Raw genomic sequence first — 25,329 nt, 5'->3', positions numbered from 1 at the left:
ATACAACAATCCCTCCAGAACTCAATATTGTTTAAATTTTCCACTCACCAGAGACAAAGAATCTTGTAATATGCCAATTTCACCAGACATATATTGTAATATTACACACTCCCCAATACAGATGTGTGCAGCTAATATTCCAATGGCTCCACACATGTATTCCTTTGTTATATTCAATTCCCTCCCAGCTTTATATTTGTAATCTATCATTCCCTCCAAAGACACATACCCCATAATATTCCACTCACCCCAGATACACACACATCATTGTAATAATCCACACCCTCCAGAGGCACATCCCTTTGCAATATTCCTCCTTCCAAAAAAATGTATCCTGTAATTTCCACTTTGAGTTTTAGATTAGATTACTTACAGTGTGGAAACAGGCCCTTCGACACAACAAGTCCACACTGACCCTCTGAAGAGCAACCCACCCAGACCCATTCCTCTACATTTACCCTGTCACCTAACACTACGGGCAATTTAGCATGGCCAATTCACCTGATCTGCACATCTTTGGACTGTGGGAGGAAACCGGAGCACCCAGAGGAAACCCACGCAGACACAGGGAGAATGTGCAAACTCCACACAGATAGTTGCCTGAGGCGGGAATTGAACCCGGGTCTCTGGCGCTGTGAGGCAGCCGTGCTAACCATTGTGCCACCTGACAAAAAAAGTCCTTGTAATACCACTTCCTCCAGGCAAACCTATCCTTGTAATATTCCACTCCAGAGAATTACATCCCTATAATACAACACTCCCTTGAGAAACACATAGTGCTGTAATACACTACTCCCTTCCAGACACATGTACATTTGTAAAATATCACTTTCTCCAGATACTTGTACACTTTAAATGGTCCACTCTCCCCAGATAGACATATCTTGGTAATATGTTATCCTCCAGACACATCTACCCTTGTAATATACCAATGGTACCAGATACCTGTGTCCTTGTAATTAACCATTTCCTCTAGACATATATTGAAATATTTTGTTCCCTCAAGACACACTTAGCCTTGTCATATTCCGCTCCATCCAAAAGCAAGCACCCTTTCAATATTCTATTCCAAACAGACAAACGTACCCTTGAAATTCACCAATCCTCCCAGACACAATTATCCTTATAATATTTCAATCACATCAAAACATACCCATGCTTGTAACTCTCTGAAGAGATGGCATACCCCTTTAATACAACACTTCCTCCAGAGACACAAAATATCACTCTGTCCAGACACTCATCTGGATACACAGATCTTGCTAATATGTTACACAATCCACAGGCACATACCTTCTAATATTTTACTCCCTGTAGGCACACACACCATTGCAATATTTCACTCTCCCCAGATATACATACTCTTGTAATATACCACTCCCTCCACAGACACAAAAACATTTGTAATACACAACTCCCTCCAAAGACACATGGCCCTGTAATGCACCATTCCCTCCAGAGACAACTACCCTTGTACCACTGCCCTGAGACACATGTATCCTTGCAAAAATCCCTTCCTGCAAACATCCATACCCCTTCTAATATACCACTTTACCAGAAATCCTTGTAATCCTACACTTTCTTCAGACACATCCCCCTTGTAATATTCCACTCTCCCCACACTCACGTATCCTTGTAATATTCCATTCCCTTCTAACATAAGTAGCATTGTAATATTCTACTCAACCTAGACTCATGCACCCTTTTAATATGTCACTCACTCTAGATACACATTCCCTTATAATATCTCCATTTCCCCAGACACACATACCCATGGAAACACACCACTCTCCCCAGACACTGACATCCTTCTAAAATTCCACACCTCCCAGACATATGCATCCTTGTGATACACCAGTCCCTCCAGACATCAACAGATTTAAGAACAGATTCTTCCCTGATGTTATGAACGAACCTGCCATATTAGAGTTGATCTTTCTCTGCGCATTCTCTGTAGCTGTAATACTATATTCTGCATTCTGTTCTATTACCTTGATATTCTTAAGTAGGATTTGTCTCATTAGTACACAAAACAGTACTTTTCACTATATCTCAGTACTTGACAACAATAAATTAAATCAAATATACTTTTGTAATATACAATTCCATCCAGAGGCAGATACACTTGCAATATCCCACTCCCCTCAGAGACATGCTCCATTGTAATATTCCACTCGCTCCAGAAAGACTTTCCTTTGTAAGATTCCACATTCCCCAGGCACACATGCCATTGTAATATTGGAGGTACCTCTCCTCAGACCAGGTACTCTAATATTCCACTCTCCCCAGGAGGAAATAGCCTTTTAATATTTCACTCCCTCAGATACCTCTACCATATAACTCTACTCCCAGACAACTGTATCTTTGACATATATCACTCCCTCCAGAGGCATGCTCTTTCCCAAATGTATGTTGTTAATTCATGTAGATTTGGAATACACCACTCCCTTGAGAGACACATGCCCTGATATAAGGCCATTCTCTCTGGGAACACACGTGCCCAACATACCACCCACTCCATAGACAAATACCATTGTAATATCCCACTCCATTCAGAGACAGCTACCCAGGTAAAGGCCAAGTCACCATAGCCCCAAAGGGTTGTTCTCTCATTCAAGAGAGAGAGAGAGAGAGAGATATGACTGTTGGTGGTTTAACTGGAGGGTCACCACGCCTCAAAGGAGAGGTTGAGAAGTACAGTCCTTCGTCGTAATCTCAGTCAGTGCAGGAATTGAATCCATGCTGTTGGTGTCTCTCTGCATTGCTAACTGACACCACCTCCTCCCCACTGCCACCTAACCTTGTCATATACCATTCCATGTACAAACACATACCCCTGTAATAAATCACACCTCACAGAGCAGCTGTCTTTGTAATACTGCTCCCACCAGAGAGATAGAACAGCGCGATATCTACTCCCTCCAACCACATATCCTCATGTTCAACTACCTCGAGAGACACATCCTTGCATTCACCACACAGAGAAATATACCCTTTTTCAACTCCCTCCAGAAACATGTGCTCTGTTAATACGTTGCATCATGCTACATACCCTTGCAGTATATCCCTCCCTCCATGGACGCATACCCTTTTACTGCCCCACACTCTTCCAACACAGGAAGCATTGTAATGTACATTGCTTGCAGAATCATACAGCATTGTGATATCGAGATACTTACTCTTGACACAGGGATCAATCCGTGTGAGTTTCAGCATCAATCCTTTCACCAAGAGCGTCGTACAAAAATGTCTCTGATGTGTCGTTGTAGGGCCACGGGATGGAGCTTACACTGCATGATGTCCACACCTCGGTCATACTCAATCCACCACTGGCATCTCACTGAAATCTTGTGCCTCCACTGGGATCTTTCGATTTGGTGCTGTCCCACCAGAGGCTGACGCTCCTCTTGGCAGCCAATGAGCGAGCCATGATGTGCTGCTGTGGCATGGGTCAGCACGCTTTGGCATCTTTCCATAAACAGTTCCAATTGGCACTGGGCAGGTACCATTGTGAGATTTGCTTCAGTCGTCTCAAGGACAGTTTAATGCCAAGGAGAGTGGTGCTGATTATCGTGGTATTGGGGGAGGGGCTTCCTCTTCAGCCATGATTCGTCAAAATCGGTGATAGCATTCCTTATGTACGTAGCCAGAGAATGGGAGAATGGTCCCTGCAAGTGCAGTGGCCAGTCAGTGCATTATGCCAGGTTTAGATTGTGCCATCTCCACCTTATGCCCCCATGACCCCAAGTACCTCTGTTCTTCAAATAATTCTCCAATTCCCATCTGACAGCCACGACAGGAATCGGCCTCCACCAAGCACTCGGACAGGGTGTTGCAGATCTGAACCATTCGCTCCACCAAGAGGCTTCTCTCCATGCTGCCAGTCGTTCTTCTGCCAAAAACCTAACCTCAATGCCCCCCTGTTCATGCTCTCCACCCTTCAAGATTACCATCTCTAATTGTGATATTATATCCATGGCCGGTTGATCACTGGACACATTTCTCGACACGTAAGGACGATTTCAACTCATTTGTGTGATATTCAGACGTTGCCCAGAAAATCCCTCGATGTTGAGTTGGACAGTCCTTATTCCCAGGTCTTTGTTGCTTGGCTGAAACAGGGCAGCTTGTGTCGTTAGACTGAAGACCCAAAGAACATAGATGAATCGTCACTTGCTGGCTTGAAAATGCCGGATTCGATTTATCACGAGACAGTTATCGATGAAAGATCTACACAGGATACAAGTAGCGACCCATATTGCTAGACTTGATTGGTGGTGTAGGTTTGAGGAAGATCATGGAGGAGAAAACAAAATGATGGAGAGAGGTTAGAGAGGTAATTCCAAACCTTAGGCCCTCAGCAACTATAGCTGAGGCAGTTCGACTGGATTGGATCTGGAGGAATGCAGAGATTGTGGAAACTTTTAGGGTTGAAGGAGGTTACAGAGAAACAGACGACAAAAATGGGAATTTTAAAACAGTAATGTTTCTAAACTAAGGGCCCTTGTAGGTCAGTGAGCATGGAGGTGCAAGTCAGGATCCACAGCAACATTCAAACATTCTGCAGAGTGAGAGATGGGGGAAGCAGTGTGTCTGCAGGTAACAAGACAGGGGCAAAGGTGTCACCGGCAAGGGTGACTTGGGCAACATTGCAGAGATGGACGTAGGTTGCCCTGAGTGACTGGATATGGGTTAAACGCACATTTCAGGATGAAACAGATAGCAAACGTCCTGATCAAGTATCAGCCTCAGGTTCACAAGATGTGAGTGTCGCTGGCTGGGTCCGCATCTATTACACACCCTTGGAGAAGGTGGTGGTGAGCTGCCTTCTTGAACCACGCTAAAAACAAAAAAAAAAAATCACACAGGTTATGGTCCAACAGGTTTATCTGGAAGCACTAGCTTTCGGTGCACTGCTCCTTCATCAGGTAGCTGTGGAGCAGGATCATAAAACACAGAGTTTATAGCGAAAGCTTACAGCGTCATGCAACTGAAATGACGTATTAAACTAACCTGGACTGCTGGTAAGTCTTTCATCTTTTAGAATGGGTTGCAGGTTTCAGTTCATTCATTTCTAAATCTCAGAACTTCTCTTAAGTCACCTTCTGGAGATAACGTAAGGTTTTCTAATCATAGGTAACATCTCAGCTCAGACAACGCATTGAAGGTGTGAAATTAGAGTGAATCTGTATTCCAATCTTGAGTCAGACTCATTCTATTTCCAAAGTAGAATTTATAAATGTTACGTGGATTGACTGCCTACAGATTTGAGCAAAATAGAATATATCTGCAAATATAATTCTGCGAATACAAATCCACCCCATAGACTTGTGAGTGTGCGCGTTCGTACACGTGAAAGTGTTTTTGCATATGTGCATGCTTGGTGAAGGGTGCGTGTGAATGTGATGGAGAAAAAGCCAGTGAGAGGGTGTGTGCGTGCATGAGAGTGTGGAGGATGTATTGTGCGTGTATGAGAAAGACCATGTGTACAAGAAAGTGTCTGCGTGAGTGTGAGAATGTGTGAGTGTGTGTTAGAGTGTATAATGTAGTGGGATCACCTGTGTTGTGACATGAATACATTCTAAAAGATGAAAGACTTAATAGCAATCTAAGTTTGTTCAATATATCATTTCAGTTGCATGACATTGTAACTCTTTTGCTATAAATTCTGTGTCTTATGGTCCTGTCCCACGAACACCTGATGAAGAGGCAACTCCTCGAAAGTGAGTGCTTCCAAATGAAGCTGGTGGACTGTAACCTGGTGTTGTGAGATTTTTAACTTTGTCCACCCCAGTCCAACACTAGCTCCTCCACTTTTTGAACCACTGCAGTCCTTGGGGTGCAGGTACACCACAGTGCTGTTAGGGAAGGAGTTGCAGGAGTTTGACCCAGTGACAATGAAGGAATGGCGATTCACTGTCATTTCCACCATCTTCAGGTAGCCCACCCAGTGTCATTCCTTTTATTAGACCTTGTTGATAAACTGAATGGTTTGCTTGAATATTTCAGCGGGTATTAAAAGTTTATTGTTGGTCTAGAGTCACATGTAGACCAGATTTCCTTCCCCAAAAGACGGCAGTAAATCAAACTGTTTTTTAAAAAAAACACCGATGAGGGGTTTTATCATGGCCAAGTCCAGATACGTTTCATCAAATTTCAATTCCACCAACTACTGTGGTGGGAATTGAACATACAGCACCAGACTGTGACTTAAAAGAAGTCCTGGGATTTACAAATGAATGAACTGAAACCTGCAACCCATTCTAAAAGATGAAAGACTTACCAGTAGTCCAGGTTAGTTTAATATGTCATTTCAGTTGCATGACGCTGTAATCTTTCACTATAATATTACCACTGGGGCATCAGCTCCATTCTGAAAGGTGGAGCTAGATTCTGGGGAGTGATGCTTGCATTAAAGACCAAAGGCTTCTCAGTCTACAGATTTTAAGTCCAATTTTGAAGCTCTCTCTCCCGAAGAAGATCAAGTATCACCATTTAACACAATCAGGATTCCTCTCATCTTGGCTCAACTCCTCTTTCCTGACCACTCCCCTAACCCTCGAACCCATGACTAATTCAACATCTGTCTGTCTATCTCCTCCTTAAATTTACTCAATGTCCCAGCATCCACCACATTCTGGGGTAGTGAATTCCACAGAGTCACATCCCTTTGAGAGAAGTGATTCCTCCTCATTTCTGTTCATCCATGACCTATCATTCGAGATTGCCCTGCAAGAAACATCCACTCTACATATACTCTATATACTCTTGGCAGCACGGTGGCTCAGTGGTTAGCACTGCTGCACCACAGCACCAGGGTGCCAGGTTTGATTCCGGCCTTGGGTGACAGGTACATGAGATTTAGATTACTTACAGTGTGGAAACAGTCCCTTCGGCCCAACGAGTCCACACCGACCCGCCGAAGCGCAACCCACCCAAACCCATTCCCCTACATTTACTCCTGCCCGTAACACTATGGGCAATTTAGCATGGCCAATTCACCTAAGCTGCACATCTTTGGACTGTGTGAGGAAACCAGACCACCCAGAGGAAACCCACGCAGACACGGGGAGAATGTGCAAACTCCACACAGACAGTCGCCTGAGGCGGGAATTGAACCCGGGTCTCTGGCTCTGTGAGGCAGAGGAAAATGGGATTGGGTGGGTTACTCTCCGGGAGGGTCGGTGTGGACTTGTTGGGCTGAAGGGCATGTTTCCACTCTGTAGGGAATCTAATCTAATAATCCCTTACACCATCTGATGCACCTCAACTAGATCTCCTCTAATTCTTCTAAACACTGGTGGTCACAAGCCTAAATCATTTAATCTCTCCTCACAAGACAAGTCTCTCATAGGGATCTACAGCACAGGAAAAGACCCTTTGTCCCATCACGTCACATTAGTCAAAAACAACCACCTAACTCATCTCAATCCAGTGAGGAATCAATCTAGTGAACTTTCTCTGAACTGCATCCAATGCAACTATGCCCCTGCTCAACTAAAAGGACTAAAACCATACTCGGTACTTCAGCTTCTCTCTAATGCTATTCCTTTTGCAGTAATTGCCTTCCTTATTACCTGTTGTCCCCACACACTAGCTTTCTGAGATTCATGCACGAGGTCACCCAGATCCCTCTGCGCCGAAGCATTTTTGAAGTTTCTCCCCATTTCGATAATAAGCTGCCTTTTTGTAGATAGGAACTGTGTCAGAACTGAGAGGTTATATCTATCAGCAGAACTGGAAAGACTGGGCTCTTCACTGAGTAAGGAGAACACGAAGGGGTGACCCTCTGGGAGTGTAGTCCTCAAAATTAAAATCAAAACAGCTGCGGTAGATTTAAAAAGGTTTCTGCTGGTGGGGACATTAATGCTGCAGACCATAAAACCGACTGGTGCCAGTAAATCGATTTTAAAAATCCAAATGAAACTCCGTGACCAAGAGAATGGCACAAAATTCATCTGGGTCAGTTTGAACCAAGAGTGTGGACACATTTGAGGTAAGGTGATTTAAACAGAGGAAAAAAAAATAGATTACTCTCATTTGAATTCATTGAAATGAGAGGGAGGCAGCTCAGGGCTAGTCTGGAGCTGTTGTGCTGAATGGCCTGTTTGTGTTTTTGTTCTAGGCAATTCTTTCTTTCTCTCTCTCTCTCTCTCGAGATATCGAGTCTCTTCCTTGCTAATTAAAGATTGCAAAACATTCTCCTTATTGCAGATGGTAGAATAATTGGCCTAATTGTAATTACCCAAATTAGTTCTGTCAGCCCTTGTAAAATATGACAAATGCGTTGGTCACTTCCTAATCCTCACATTCCCATCTGTTCTCGACTGAGTTGCTGAATCTCTGGGGACAACATCCAGTCAAGACTGGGAGCTAAACAATAATAAAAAATGCTGGAAAAAGCTCAGCAGGTCTGGCAGCATCTGTGGAGAGAAATCAGAGTCATTGTTTTGGGTCCAGTGACCCCTCGTCAGTCCTGGAATTCCTACTATTCCTGTCGCCCTGGATTGGGAGGGCCAACATATGATGAACAGCTGAGGATCCTGGGATTGTATTCATTAGAGTTTAGAAGGTTATGGAGAGATCTAATAGACACTTACAAGATAATGCATGGCTTAGAAAGGGTGGACACTGGGAAGTTGTTTCCATTCAACGGGAAGGCTAGGACCTGTGGGCACAGCCTTAGAATCAGAGGATGTCAATTTAGAACAGAAATGAGGAGACATTTCTTCAGCCAGAGAGTGGTTGGCCTGTGGAATCCATTGTCACGGAGGCTGGGATGTTAAATGTCTTCAAGGCAGAGATTGATAAATTCTTGATCTTGCTACGTGTGGAGTTGAAATGCTCATCAGCCATGATTAAATGGCGGAGTGGACTCAATGGGCTGAATGGCCTTACTTCCGCTCCTATGTCTTCTAGTCTCTGATTTATAGCATCTGCAATTCTTTCAGTTTTTTTAAAATCAAGACTGGGAGCTGATGGTTTTGGATGGTTTTGGGCGGCACGGTGGCACAGTGGTTACACTGCTGCCTCACAGCGCCTGAGACCCGGGTTCAGTTCCTGACTCAGGCGACAGACTGTGTGGAGTTTGCACGTTCTCCCCGTGTCTGCGTGGGTTTCCTCCGGGTGCTCCAGTTTCCTCCCACAGTCCAAAGGTGTGTGCCATGCTAAATTGCCCGTAGTGTTAGGTAAGGGGTAAATGTAGGGGTATGTGTGGGTTGCGCTTCGGCAGGTCGGTGTGGACTTGTTGGGCCGAAGGGCCTGTTTCCACACTAAGTAATCTAATCTAATCTAAAACCACTTACCTCTCTACTGTGTCCATCACAGGTTAAAAGAGGACATCAAGTTAGTACCTGATACCTGAATTACAGCATTTTAGGAGGGTCTGGGTTGCTTCAATGTATATATTCTGGTTTAAGTTAAGATGTCTCAGTTGTGCTGAGCAGTCAAAGCCCAAATCACGAAGGAACTGAAGCACCTAATCTTGGGCAACACACTCCGTGCAGTACAGGAGGAGTGCTGCACTGCCCGAGGAAGTGTCTTTTTGGATTACAGAGCAGTTATCCTGAGGTTCTGGTGTGGATATAAAAGATCCTGTGGTCCCCATTCAAACGGGAGCAGAGCGAGCATCAGACAGTGGAGTAGAAGTGGGCCATTCAGCCCATCTGCTGCTACATTCGGTAAGATTATGGCTGATCCAAAAATCCACAAAAGATTTACAAGAATGTTGCTGGGGTTGGAGCGTTTGAGCTATAGAGAGAGGCTGAATAGGCTGGGGCTGTTTTCCCTGAAGTGTTGGAGGCTGAGGGGTGACCTTATAGAAGTTTATAAAATTATGAGGGGCATGGAAAGGGCGAATATTCAAGGTCTTTTTTCCAGGGTGGGGGAATCCAAGACTAGAAGGCATAGGTTTAAGATGAGAAGGGAAAGATTTAAAAGGGACCAAAGGGATAACTTTTTCACGCAGAGGGTGGTGTGTGTACGGAATGAGCTGCCAGAGGTAGTGGTGGAGGCTGGTACAATTGCAACATTTAAAAGGCATCTAAATTGGTATATGAATAGGAAGGGTTGAAAGGGATAGGGGTTAAATGCTGACAAATGGGACTAAATTAATTGAGGATATCTGGTTGGCATGGACATGTTGAACCAAATGGCCTGTTTTTGGCCTGGATGACTCCACCTCCCTGCCTCTTCCCCCATAACTGAGCTGAAAATGTGTTGCTGGAAAAGCGCAGCAGGTCAGGCAGCATCCAAGGAACAGGAGATTTGACGTTGCAGGCATAAGCCCTTCTTCAGGGATCATTCCTGAAGAAGGGCTTATGCCCGAAATGTTGAATCTCCTGTTCCTTGGATGCTGCCTGACCTGCTGCGCTTTTCCAGCAACACATTTTCAACTCTGATCTCCAGCATCTGCAGTCCTCACTTTCTCCTCTTCCCCCATAACCCTTGACTTGCTGACTGGTTTAAAAAAAATCTCTCAGCCTTGAACAAAATTAATGACTCACCCCAACAGTACTCAGTAGTAAAGAATTTCACAGATTCAGCACCCTCTGATAGAAGCGATTCCTGATCAGTTTTAAATGGGTGACCCCTTATTCTGAGATATTGCCCTCTGGCCGAAGACTCTCCTACAAAGGGGAAAACCTCTCCACATCTATCCTGTCAAGGCAGCTAAGCACCTTGCATGATTTAATCAGGTTACCTTTCATTCTTCTAAATTCTAATGAGTACGGGCCCAAACTGTGCCTGTCCATGTCCAGCCTGGTGTTGATCCATTGCCAAATTTCAGTTCATTGTTTGTGGGATACAACTGGCTTGCATTTCCCCACCAACACTTCAAAAGTAATTTCACTTGCTGCAAAGAGGTTTGGATCATCCTGAAAAGTCTGCTTATGTTCCTTACTTTGAATCAATCTCTGATTTTTCTTCCCCCTCCCACTGGCCCCCACTCAAAGCATCTCCTTCGAGTGACTGCCACAGCTCTCCAATGTCAGCAGAAAGTTGGGGAGCCAGACAGATAGCTCCATGCAGCAATAGTGAGCTTGAGGGACACCAATGACGAGTCACCAGGAGCCACACAGTGGTGAGTCACCCTGTACAAACATTCCTGACCCTGACTGTCAGCACTGCACCTGAAAGTGGACTGATTCACAGAGTCTGCTGCTGCTGCTGTATCTGGAGTACATTTGCTGCAAACACAAAACACTTCATAACCTCTGCAACGGAGTTGAAATGAGTCACACGAGACAACTCAATTGCAGAATACATTGCAACGATCCATTTTTCAAACACTTCTGTGACTGCAGTCACTCCATGAGCAGTACGGAGCACAAAGACTGAACTGATGTACTTCTATTCCCGTGAGCCCAGACAACAGAATCTGGGCTGGGTCAAGTTGGTAGATGTCTCCTCATGTCAGGGAGAGCAGGAGGGGGGGCAACATTGTAAGTGAGAAAGCAGCTCATTCAAAGCTGTTTCACACGAAATGGACTGGAGCTATCTCCCACAGAAAGGCATAGCGAGGCCAGGAGAATAGAAGCTGACATTGACAGTCATGGCTTGTATGGGCCAAAGGAAGGTAACCAGAGCAGCAATATAGCCAGGATCAAGCTGAATGTGGGGGCGCATAGCCTCGAGGGGCTGAATTCCCTTTTTCTAATGAGCCAAGGAGTGGCAGACAGTTTAGATTAGATTAGATTCCCTACAGTGTGGAAACAGGCGCTTCGGCCCAACCAGTCCACACCGACCCTCCAAAGAGTAACCCACCCAGACCCATTTCCCTCTGACTAATGCATCTAATACTATGGGCAATTTTAGCATGGTCAATTTACCCTAACTTGCACATCTTTGGACTGCGGGAGGAAACCACAGCACCCGGAGGAAACCCATGCAGACACGGGGAGAACGTGCAAACTCCACACAGAGAGTCACCCGAGGCTGGAATTGAACCCAAGACACTGGTGCTGTGAGGTAACAGTGCTAGCCACTGAGCCACTGTGCCACCCATAATTTCGACAAATGCGAGGTGTTCCATTTTGGTAAGCAGGGCAGGATTTATACATTTAATGGTAAGGTCCTGGGACATGTTGTTGAACAAAGAAATCTTGAAGTATAGGTTCACAATTCCCTGAACGTGAGGTCACAGGCAGATAGTACAATGAATAAGGTATGCTTCCCTTTATTGGTCAGAGCATTGAGTATAGAAGTCGGGAGGTCAGGTTGCGGCTGTACAGGACATTGGTTAGTCCACTTGTGGAATACTGCGTGCGATTCTGGTCTCCCTACGACAGGAAGAATATTGCGAAACTGGAAGGGATTCAGGAAAGATTTACAAGGATGTCATAGAAAGTCATAGACTCCCAACAGTGTGGAAACAGGCTCTTTGGCCCAACACGTTCACACTGACCCTCTGAACAGTAACCCACCCAGACCCATTCCCCTCCATACTTAACCTACGTATCCCTGAACACTACGGGCAATTTAGCACGGCCAATTCACCTATCCTGCACATCTTTGGACTGTGGGAGGAAGCCGGAGCACCCGGAGGAAACCCACACAGACACGGGGAGAACATGCAAACTCCACACAGACAGTTGCCCAAGGTCCCTGGCGCTGTGAGGCAGCAGTGCTAACCACTGAGCCACCATGTCGCCCATGTTGGCATGTTGCCAGGGTTGGAGGGTTTGAGCTATAGGGAGAGGCTGAATAGGCTGGGGCTGTTTTCCCTGGAGCGAAAATCATGAGGGGCATGGAAAGGATAAATAACCAAGGTCTTGTCCCTGGGGTGGTGGGTGGAGGGGAGTCCAGGACTAGATGGCATACATTTAAGATGAGAGGGGAAAGATATAAAAATGAGACCTAATGAGACCTTTTCATGCAGAGGGTGGTACGTGTATGGAATGAGCTGCCAGAGGATGTGGTGGAGGCTGGTACAATTGCAACATTTAAGAGGCATCTGGATGGGCTTATGAATAGGAAGGGTTTGGAGGGAAATGGGTCAAATGCTGGCAAATTGGACTAGGTTAGATTAGGGTGTCTGGTCGGCACAGATGAGCTGGACCTAATGGTCAGTTTTTGTGCTGTATATCTCTGACTCCTCTTTGGGATGTAGCTTGCTTGATCGACGTTGTGTCATTAGAAGTTAAATTAGATTAGATTACTTACAGTGTGGAAACAGGCCCTTCAGCCCAACAAGTTCACACCGACCCTCTGAAGAGCAACCCACCCAGACCCATTCCCCTACATTTTACCCCTTCACCTAACACTACTGGCAAGTTGGCACAGCCAATTCACCTGACCTGCACATCTTTGGACTGTGGGAGGAAACCCACACAGACACGGGGAGAATGTGCAAACTCCACACAGACAGCTGCCTGATGTGGGAATTGAACCCAGGTCTCTGGTGCTGTGAGGCAGCAGTGCTAGTCATGCCAGGGCAGGGGAGGTGAGGGGCTCCAGTGCATCTGCAACACTGACGTGCATGGGTGCCCATTCACCCTTGCCAAAAGCTGGTTCAAGGTGGGATGCCAACCAGCAGTGAATCACCCAGAGGGTCTTTCACCTTCAGAGTTACTGCTCCCTCCCCATCACAAATACCAAATGGCCATGTAGATCACTCACAGAAAACACTGATGATCAGACAGAATCCTTGTAAAGATCAAATTGTTTGTCACTCCGTTTCTAACCCCATGCAGTCCCTGTCCGGGGTGTGTTTGATGGGGACAGTGTAGAGGGAGCTTTAATATGTATCTAACTGTGTGCTATCCCTGTCCTGGGCATGTTTGATGGGGACAGTATGGAGGGGTATTTATATGGTCTTCCAAACTGTGTGCCTTTGCTGCTGCAGTCTTTAATCAGAAAGATTGTGAAAAAGCTGAGGCAGATTCATCCCTCAGTGGCTCCACATTAAATATTAAGCTGTGTTTATCATTCAGTGAGGTGAGTGTGCCTGACAGAATATAAATCAGCATTTTCACATGCACTGTCCAACGCATTGCCCAGCACACCACAGGCCATTTAACATGCCACTCTGTAATCTGAACAGTGACACATGTGGAAGAAGTGGGTGTTGTGGTGACCCTGGGACTGGTCATAGCTGCACAGTCCGTTCTTACCCCCAACTCCATGATTTTGATTTGCTTTGCGTTGATCAGTAGATTATTAATTATTCAAAATAATAGCAGTAATCTGTAGCTGAACCTGTCTCTCTCACCACCTAATGTTCTAAGCAGGTCCTGCATTCACACTCTGAGCTGGCAAAAATCACACTTCAAACGACTGCAGTAATCACACTTACTTCCATTGCAGAGTGAGAACAATCAGACTCTCCACACACAAAAAAACCTGAAGCACATCATTATGTTTCACTCCCTGATATCTAAATCCCCCTGCACCCCTCATTAGATTCCAGTCTGTATCTCACACCCAGATATCAATTATTCTATAGTTAAACCACCCTGTATCTTTTAATTAGATTCCAGTCGATATCTCACTTCCGGATGTCTATTAGAGTCATAGAGATGTACAGCATGGAAACAGACCCTTCAGTCCAACCCGTCCATGCCGACTAGATATCCCAACCCAATCTAGTCCCACCTGCCAGCACCCGGCCCATATCCCTCCAAACCTTTCCTATTTATATACCCATCCAGATGCCTCTTAAATGTTGCAATTGTACCAGCCTCCACCACTTCCTCTGGCAGCTCATTCCATACACGTACCACCCTCTGCGTGAAAAAGTTGCCCCTTAGGTCTCTTTCATATCTTTCCCCTCTCACCCTAAACCCATGCCCTCTAGTTCTGGACTCCCCGACCCCAGGGAAAAAACTTTGGTCTATTTACCCTATCCATGCACCTCATAATTTTGTAAACCTCAATAAGGTCACCCCTCAGCCTCTAACATTCCAGTGAAAACAGCCCCAGCCTGTTCAGCCTCTCCCTGTAACTCAGATCCTCCAATTCTGGCAACACCCTTATAAATCTTTTCTGAACCCTTACAAGTTTCACAACATCTTTCTGATAGGAAGGAGACCAGAATTGCACGCAATATTCCAACAGTGGCCTTACCAATATCCTGTACAGCCGCAACATGACCTCCCAACTCCTGTACTCAATACTCTGACCAATAAAGGAAAGCATACCAAATGCCTTCTTCACTATCCTATCTACCAGCGACTCCACTTTCAAGGAGCTATGAACCTGCACTCCAAGGTCTCTTTGTTCAGCAACACTCCCTAGGACCTTAGCAGAACTTATACATTTAATGGTAAGATTTGCTTTCCCAAATTGCAGCACCTCACATTTATCTGAACTAAACTCCATCTGCCACTTCTCAGCCCATTGCCCCATCTGGTCTAGGTCCTGTTGTAATCGGAGGTAACCCTCTTCGCTGTCCACTACACCTCCAATTTTGGTGTCATCTGCAAACTTACTAACTGTCCCTCTTATGCTCACATCCAAATTATTTATGTAAATGTCAAAACGTAGAGTGCCCAGCATCGATCCTTGTGGCACTCGACTGGTCACAGGCCTCCAGTCTGAAAAACAACCCTCCACCACCACCCTCTGTCTTCTACCTTTGAGCCAGTTCTGTATCCAAATGGCTAATTCTCCCTGTATTCCGTGAGATCTAACCTTGCTAATCAGTCTCCCATGGGGAACCTTGTCGAACACCTTACTGAAGTCCATTTAGATCACATCTACTGCTCTGCCCTCATCAATCCTCTTTGTTACTTCTTCAAAAAACACAATCAAATTTGTGAGACATGATTTCCCACACACAAAGCCATGTTGACTATCCCTAATCAGTCCTTGCCTTTCCAAATACATGTACATCCTGTCCCTCAGGATTCCCTCCAACAACTTGCCCACCACCGAGGTCAGGCTTACCAGTCAGCCTTACAGATTTATTTCTCAATTTCCCTCTGACTATTGGGAGGGTCTATAATACAATCCCAATAAGGTGACCATCCCTTTCTTATTTCTCAGTTCCACCCAAATAACTTCCTTGGCTGTATTTCCGGGAATATCCTCCCTTAGCACAGCTGTAATGTTATCCCTTATCAAAAATACCACTCCCTCTCCTCTCTTGCCTCCCTTTCTCTCCTTCCTGTAGCTTTGTATCCTGGAACATTAAGCTGCCAGTCCTGCCCATCCCTGAGCCATGTTTCCGTAATTGCTATGATATCCCAGTCCCATGTTCCTAACCATGCCCTGAGTTCATCTGCCTTCCCTGTTAGGCCCCTTGCATTGAAATAAATGCAGTTTAATTCATCAGTCCTACCTTGCCCCTGCCTGCCCTGACTGTTTGACTCACTTCTGTTCTCAGCCGTACCAGTCTCAAATCTCTTTCCTCACTATCTCCCTGGGTCCCCACCCCCCCCCCCCCCCCCCCCCCCCCCCCTCCCCACCTTACTAGTTTAAATCCCCCCAAGCAGTTCTAGCAAATTTCCCTGCCAGTATATTAGTCCCCTTCCAATTTAGGTGCAATCCGTCCTTCTTGTACAGGTCACTTCTACCCCAAAAGAGATTCCAATGATCCAAAAATGTGAATCCTTCTCCCATACACCAGCTCCTCAACCATGCATTCATCTGCTCTATCCTCCTATTCCTGCCCTCACTAGCTCGTAGCACCGAATTAATCCAGATATTACTACTCTTGAGGACCTCCTTTTTAAATTTCCGCCTAACTCTCTGTAATCTCCCTTCAGAGTCTCAACCTTTTCCCTTCCTATGTCATTGGTACCAATGTGGACAATGTCCTCTTGCTGGCCCCTCTCCCCTGTGAGAACATTCTGCACCCTCTCTGAGACATCCTTGATCCTGGCACCAGGGAAACAACACACCATTCTGCTTTTTCTCTGCTGGCCACAGAAACATCTGTCTGTACCTCGGACTAGAGAATCCCCTAACACAATTGATCTCTTGGAAGTTGATGTACCCCTCGTTGCATTAGAGCCAGTCTCAATACCAGAAACTTGGCTGTTCGTGCTACACTCCCCTGAGAATCCATCACTCTCTACATTTTCCAAAACAGCATACCTGTTTGAAATGGGTATATCCACAAAAGATTCCTGCCCTAGGTGCCGACCTCTCTCATCCTTCCTGGAGTTAACCCATCTATGTGACTGTATCTGAGACTTTCCCCCCTTCCTATAACTGCCATCCATCACATACTGTTGCTGTTGCAAATTCCTCATTGCTTCTGTCTCTCCAACTGATCCACTCGATCTGATAAGATTCGCATCCAACAGCATTTATGGCAGATATAATCCGCAGTAACCCTTATTAAACCCTCTTTAAACTTCCACATCTGACAAGTACCCATATCACTGCAAAGGCCATTTTTGCTCCTTCACAATCTACAGACCCAGAAAATAATACCGTCTTATTCCTCTCCAAACACTGTCCCAGGGTAAATTAATAGCTATGGCTTATATTTTAAGTTAAATCAAGAGACTTATCTCCATAGAAAGAAAAACACCCAAACCTCTCCATTAGATTCCCTTCTATAACTTACTCCCTGGCAAAATAAACTCTCACAAATTATTTATAAGTGATGATTTGGAGATGTCGGTGTTGGACTGGGGTGTACAAAGTTAAAAATCACACAACACCAGGTTATAGTCCAACAGGTTTAATTGGAAGCACACTAGCTTTCGGAGCAACGCTCCTTCATCGAGCCCTCCACTATCACCTGATGAAGGAGCGTCGTTCTGAAAGCTAGTGTGCTTCCAATTAAACCTGTTGGACTATAACCTGGTGCTGTGTGATTTTTAACTATCTATAAGTGCATTGAGTAATCATAGAGATCGATTGCACAGAAAAGCTCCATCAGACCATCATATCCATGCCAGTGAAATACAACCACTTCCCTCTTCCAATCTCATTTACCAACATTTGGTTCATAGACTTGTATGCTTTGACATCATAAATGCACATCTAAATACTTCTTCAAAATCCTAAGGCTTTCTGCCTCTAACACCCTTACAGGCAGCGAGTTCCAGATTCCTACCATCCTCTGGGTGAAAAAGGTTTCCTCACATCTCTCCTAGAGCAATGCTGTGTAGTCACTGATCCCTCCATCCATGGGAAGAATTTCTTCCTGTCTACCTCATTTCTGCCCCTCATAATTTTATACATCTCAATCATGTCCCCTAGCAATCTCCACGTTTCTAAGGAATAACAATTCCAGTCTGTCCAACCTCCATTCATCACAGAAACTCTCCCAACCAGGCAACAACCTGGTAAATTTCCTCTGCATCCTCTCCAGTGCTTTCACATCCAGCTTACTATGTGGATTCCAGAACAGCACACAATACTCCAGCTGTGGCCTAACTAGTGGCTTTTACAGTTCCAGCATCACCTTCCTGCTCTTAAATTCTATGGGTTAGCTAATAGAAGGGAAGTATCCCATCTACCTTCTTAACGGCTTTATCTTTCTGCACTGAAACCTTAGGGGACCAGTGTACATACACACAAATTCTCTCAGATCCCCAGTGCTTCCTAGGGTCCGACTGTCCATCTTGTATTTCCTTAACTTGTTTGTTCTGCTCACACGCACCACCTCACATTTATCCGGACTGAATTCCATTTGCCACTGATCAGCCCATCTCTATCCTCCTGTAATCTAAGGCTATCCTCCTCACTATTTACCACTCACCAATTTTTATATCATCTGCGAACTTACTGATCCACACTCCTACATAAATCATTTATATAAACTACAAGCAGAAAAGACTGCAACACTGACCCCTGTGTGACCTGACTGGACACAGACTTCCATTTGGGAAAAAACACTCCTTAACTATTTCCCTCTGCTATTTGGCTCTCAGTCAATCGTGGATCCAATTTGCCAAATTTCCTTGCATCCCAGGGGGCCTTATCTTTCTAACAGTCCCATGGGGGACTTTACCAAAAGCCTTGCTGTTGTCCAAATAGCCAACATCAACACACTTGGTCACCTCTTTGAAAAATTCAATTGAATTGGTCAGTCAATGACTTCCCCTTCATAAAACCATGCTGATTGTTCTTGACTTGTGAAAAAAAAAGCAAGCTGCAAACACACAGAAATCCACATAATAAATGCAAAGAAATGATCTCTACAACATGTAGGAATGTACAACATTCCCTAAACCAGCTAACTCCATGCATACAGATGATTACACAATAGTCTCAAAAACAACAAATTCCATAGGTACACGGTTGTAATCTGGGGAAAAAAAAATATCGCTGCAAGTAACAGAAGTGTATACAGTGTTCCTAAAATCAGCAGTCTGTAAATGTACAGGGGTGCATACAACAGTCCTGAAAACAGTTGCTAAGTCCACAGTATAGGGATTTGGGCAAAAGTCTAGAAATTCGACGTTTGGGGCCAGAGCCCTTCATCCTGATGAAGGGCTCTGACCTGAAACGTCGAATTTCCTGTTCCTTGGATGCTCCCTGACCTGCTGCGCTTAAATCAGCAACACATTTTCAGCTCTGATCTCCAGCATCTGCAGACCTCACTTTTTACTCAAAAGTCTAGAAAGCCAACAAACTCCACTTGTTCACACAATTGTCCAGAAAACAGCTAATCCCACATACAGTATATGGAGAATTGGAAAAGAATTGCTCCAAAATCCAGTAAACTTCATACATACAGTACAATAGTCCCCAAAAAGGCTAATGCCACACATACAGGGGTTCATAGAATTAACTAGGAGAAAGTGAGGGCTGCAGATGCTGGAGATCAGAGCTGAAAATGTGTTGCTGGAAAAGCGCAGCAGGTCAGGCAGCATCCAAGGAGCAGGAGAATCGACGTTTCGGGCATGAGCCCTTCTTCAGGAATGAGGAGAGTGTGTCCAGCAGGCTAAGATAAAAGGTAGGGAGGAGGGACTTGGGGGAAGGGCGTTGGAAATGCAATAGGTGGAAGGAGGTCAAGGTGAGGGTGATAGGCCGGGGTGGGGGTGGGGGGCGGAGAGGTCAGGAAGAAGATTGCAGGTTAGGAAGGTGGTGCTGAGTTCGAGGGTTGGGACTGAGACAAGGTGGGGGGAGGGGAAATGAGGAAACTGGAGAAATCTAAGTTCATCCCTTGTGATTGGAGGGTTCCTAGGCGGAAGATGAGGCGCTCTTCCTCCAGCCGTTGTGTTGCTATGGTCTGGGTCCATCACCAGACCATAGCAACTGGAGGAAGAGCACCTTATCTTCCGCCTAGGAACCCTCCAACCACAAGGGATGAACTTAGATTTCTCCAGTTTCCTCATTTCCCCTCCCCCCACCTTGTCTCAGTCAAATCCCTCGAACTCAGCACCACCTTCCTAACCTGCAATCTTCTTCCTGACCTCTCCGCACCCCCACCCCACTCCAGCCTATCACTCTCACCTTGACCTCCTTCCACCTATCGCATTTCCAACGCCCCTCCCCAAGACCCTCCTCCCTACCCTTTATCTTAGCCTGCTGAACACACTCTCCTCATTCCTGAAGAAGGGCTCATGCCCGAAACGTCGACTCTCCTGCTCCTTGGATGCTGCCTGACCTGCTGCGCTTTTCCAGCAACACATTTTCAGCTTCATAGAATTAACTCCACACACACACTGAGTGCATACAATAGTCCCCAAAACAGAAATACCACATCTACAGAGTGAATACAATACTCCTAAAAACAGCAAGCTCCACATGTAGAAGGTGAACACAGTAGTCAACTGTACAGGTGTTTGTACGCTAGTCCTATTTTAAAAAGATTTCACATTACATGGTTCTGATAATTGTTCTCTAAACAGCAAATTCCATATGTACAAGGGTTTGCACAACAGTGCTTGAAATAACTAACTCCACAAATACAAGATTTCATACAACAGTCACAAATATAATCAACTCTGCATGTCCATACAATTGTACTATAAACGGCAAATTCCATGATACAGGGATTTTTATAGTAGTCCAGCGAACACAAAACTGCACATATAGAGGTTTCTAAAATAGTTCCAGAAATGGCTAATTGTACCTGTGACAGGTCTGTTTGAACAGTCCTGTCAACAGAAAACTCCACATGTTCAGATATGTTACAGTAGACCCTAAAACAGCTAACTCCATGCACACAGTTTAAACAACAGTCCATAAACACCTAACTCCAACATACAATAATCCCTAAAATAAGATTAGATTAGATTACTTACAGTGTGGAAACAGCCCTTCGGCCCAACAAGTCCACACCAACCCGCCGAAGCGCAACCCACCCATATCCCTACATTTACCCCTTACCTAACACTACGGGCAATTTAGCATGGCCAATTCACCTGACCCGCACATCTTTGGACTGTGGGAGGAAACTGGAGCACCCAGAGGAAACCCACGCAGACACGGGGAGAACGTGCAAACTCCACACAGTCATAACTAACTATACTCTGAAAATAATCCAGAGAACTACGGATATTGGAAATCTGAAACAAAAATACAAAGTGTTGCAGGAACTCAGTCAGTCTGGCAGCATCCATGGAGAAAAAACAGTCAATGTTGGAGTCCACTGACTTTTAAACAGCAAATTCTAGAGGGGGAGGAGCGGGGGGACAGTTGGATAGACTAAAAAATTATTAAAGGTCAGCCTGGCAGAATCAATAGCTGCTAATGGGGACCATTTGTAGCTGACAATGGGTTGTCTGTGGTAACAGCCCATGTGATGACAAGGTCTGATATGTGGGGATTAGGTAAGGACATGGGAGAAGATGCTCAGGCCTGAAATTATTGATTCTCTATTGCTTCTGTATTTGGGTGGAAAGGATATACATCAGGCCTCATTTTTGTATTGAACTCCATTTGCCATTCACCTGTCCACTCTATCGATATCAAGTACATTGTCCAAGTCATTTATAGATCATTTAAAACACCGAGTTCAGTTTTGCTCCATCTCCAGTTTGAAATGGCCTTCCTTCTATCATAAGCTCAGACTTGGGGGTGTTTGCTGATGATCGCATAATGTTCAGCACCACTCAACTCCTAGGATACTGACGCAGTCTGTGCCTGCCTCAAGGTTTAAGCTGTACGGTTCCACAAAACGATAGTGGCCTGTGGCTCAACTAAGAATGTGAGTTCAAATTCCACCATCATTGCTTAGCAAACTAAAATATCAAAACAAAAAATGAAATATGTCAGGTCAAAGTAACCAGTAAGAGGGACTGATTGCTGTATATCTCAGTGGGTCTCTCTCCCAATGCAACCCCTGGTCATCTCTTCCTGTCCTGAAGCTCTTCAACCACATCCTGAAACAATCCCACTACTACAACCATATCTCCTTCCTCAACAGGCCTGTTGAAGGGCCCTGCCCAAAACACCGACTCTCCCTGCTCTTCTGATGCTGCTGTGCTTTTTCCAGCTTCACGTTTTATTGACTCTGACCACTGTATAATCACTACTAGGCCATTAGCGCTCTGATGGGAATCTGTTGTCTTACCATGCAGCCCAGATCTGATTCGGATCCCACACCAACTCTTAATCTAGGAGTTCAACACCGTCCAGAACAAAGCAGCCATTTGTCTGGCACACAGAATCATAGAATCCATACAGTGTGGAAGCAGGCCATTTGGTCCATCAGCACCAACCCTCCAAATAGCATCCCATCCAGACTCACACTCCTGCTCTATCTCTGTAACCTTCCACTTCCCATGACTAACCCACCTAACCCACACACGCCTGGACACGATGGACAAGTAACCATGGGAACTCCATCTCACCTGCATGTCCTTGGATTGTGGGAAGAAACCCACATAGACATGGGGAGAATGTACAAACTCCACACATGTAGTCGCTCAAGGCTTGTGGTACCAGTATCCCTTGCGCTGTGAGGGAGCAATCGAGCCCATGCCAGCCACGTTTTCAAAATTCACTCCCTCCACTATCGACCCTCAGGAGTAGCTGTGTGCGCTCACTACAAAACAAAATGCTCTGTGGTAACTCACCAAGGTTCCTTCAACAGAACGTCCAAACCATTGTACACAACCCTGTACCTATGGAATCTGTTGTTTTTGAGACTGTTGTGTAACCATCTGTATGTATGGAGTTAGCTGGTTTAGGCAATGTTGTACATTCCTACATGTGTGTACATCATTTATTTGCATTTATTATGTAGATTTCTGTATGTTTGCAGCTTTTTTTTTAAAACAGGTCAAGATCAATCAGCATGGTTTTACCACCTCAAAATACTAGGGCTACAGATACATGAGAACACCCTTCCAAGTCACTCACCATCCTCACTTGGAAGCATATTTGCCATTCGATCGCTAGGGTCAAAATCCTGGGATTCTCTCCCGAACAGCATTGTGGGTGTCCCTACAAAATGCAAACTGCAGCTCACCACCACCTTCTCAAGGGCAATTTGGGATACAGCAGAAATGCTGGCCCAGTCAGCAACGCCCACATCCCATGAATTTAAGAAGGGAAAAAAAAAATCTATTTGCAGTTGATTGTTTATTCTCTTTGAACACTGAACCTTGCCTTCATCCTGCTGCAGCAGCAAGAAACAGTTTGATTTGAAAAATTTCCAATTGGTATAAACCTTTATTCAAATGAAGTCAGAGTTCTGCTGAGATGAGGCGGGGCAGCGGTGCAAAGGTCTAAGAAAATTGACAGCGAAAGGTGATGCAATGATATTGAAGAATCTACAGACAAACTAAGATCCTTAGAGAACAATGAGGACCACAGCAATGCGACATTAGGATTATTGTTCAAGTACATTGCTTTGGATTTACATGAGCTCAAAGGTGAAATGACTCCCAAGACATTCACCAAGCTTTAGATTAGAGTCACAGGGTAGAGTCATACAGCATGGAAACAGGCCCTTCGGCCCAAAGTGGTCCATGCTGACCATGGTGCTCACTCAATTGCCCACTTTTGGTCCATATCCCTCTCAACCCATCCCATCTATGTACTTACCCAAGTGTTGTTTTAGTGGCTCAACCACTTTCTCTGGCAGACCATTACATACACACACCAATTTCTGCGTGAAGTTGCCCCTCAGGTCCTCCTTAATTCTTTCCCTTCTCACCTTAAATTTACGCCCTCTAGTTTTCAATTCCTCACCCTTGGGTAAAAGAATATTTGCATTCCTTCTCTCTCTAAGCCCCTCATGACTTTATACACCTCAATAAGGTTACCCCTCATTCTCTTGCATTCCAAGGAGTAAAGTCCTATCTTGGCCAACTTCTCCCTATAACTCAGTCCTAGCAACACCTTTGTAAATTTTCTTTGCACTCTTTCCAGTTTAACTATGTCTTTCCTGTAACAGGTGACCATACTCCAAGTGCTGCCTCACCAACAACTTATACAACAGTAACATAACATCCAACTCCAATACTTAATGCCTCAACCGAAGGTCAGCATGCTAAAGCCTTCTTAACCACCCTGTCTTCCTGTGATGCTGCTTCCAAGGAACTATGCACTTGTACTGCTAGGTCCCTCTGTTCCAAAACACTCCTAGGACCTTACCATTTACTACACAAGTTTGACCTTGGTTTGATCTTGGGAGAAAGAGCATTTAAGTGGCAACAGTAGATCTACACAATGGTGCAAGTATGCAGGAATGCAGAGAGCAATTGGGACGGTTTAAATCACAGGCTTACCAGTGTTCCACACTATCCCAATGCTACTCCTCTACAGTTCAGTGAGGATTGGTCTGTCATAAGCTCAATCGCTCTCCCTCAACTCACCTCCCCAATTTGCAAAGCTCCCCTCACTTTTAGTAACCCCCTCCTTCTCCATCGGTAGCATAGAAATCTTCAAGCTCCAAGACTGGGGCAGAATTGTCCGGGCCTGGATTTGGGAATGGAGCAGAATTGGAAAGACCACAACCCCCACCACATTCCGGAGCTAAAGTTTTGACAGAAGGGCCCAAGTTCACAGTGCGGCAGGGGGGGAGGGCACAGGATTGTTACTAAATGGAAGGAGGTCATTTGGCCCATCATGCCTTGATTGCCCGGTCATTGTGCCAATCTCTCATCCTCACCCCATATCCCTCATTGATTTCCTTTCCTAGAACCATTCCAGTTGGACCATCCTTGCCTGGAGATAATTCAGGCCCTGATGAGATGAATGAGAGGAGTGGACTGAACTGACTGGTGGTCTAACAGGAACAGGACAGTCAGTTTGGGGAGGAGGGCTGTCTCAGCCTGTGTTAATTTATTAGGCGAAAGTGAGGACTGCAGATGCTAGAGATCAGAGACAAGATTAGAGTGGTGCTGGAAAAGCACAGGAGGTCAGGCAGCATCCGAGGTACCTGATGAAGGCCTTTTGCCTGAAACATCGATTTCCCTGCTCTGCGGATGTTGCGTGACCTGCTGTGCTTTTCCAGCACCACTCCAA

This window comes from Hemiscyllium ocellatum, chromosome 9, assembly GCF_020745735.1.
Source record: "Hemiscyllium ocellatum isolate sHemOce1 chromosome 9, sHemOce1.pat.X.cur, whole genome shotgun sequence".
Lineage (NCBI taxonomy): Eukaryota > Metazoa > Chordata > Chondrichthyes > Orectolobiformes > Hemiscylliidae > Hemiscyllium > Hemiscyllium ocellatum.
The sequence above is the reverse complement of the archived record's forward strand: the minus strand, read 5'-3'. Positions refer to the sequence as shown.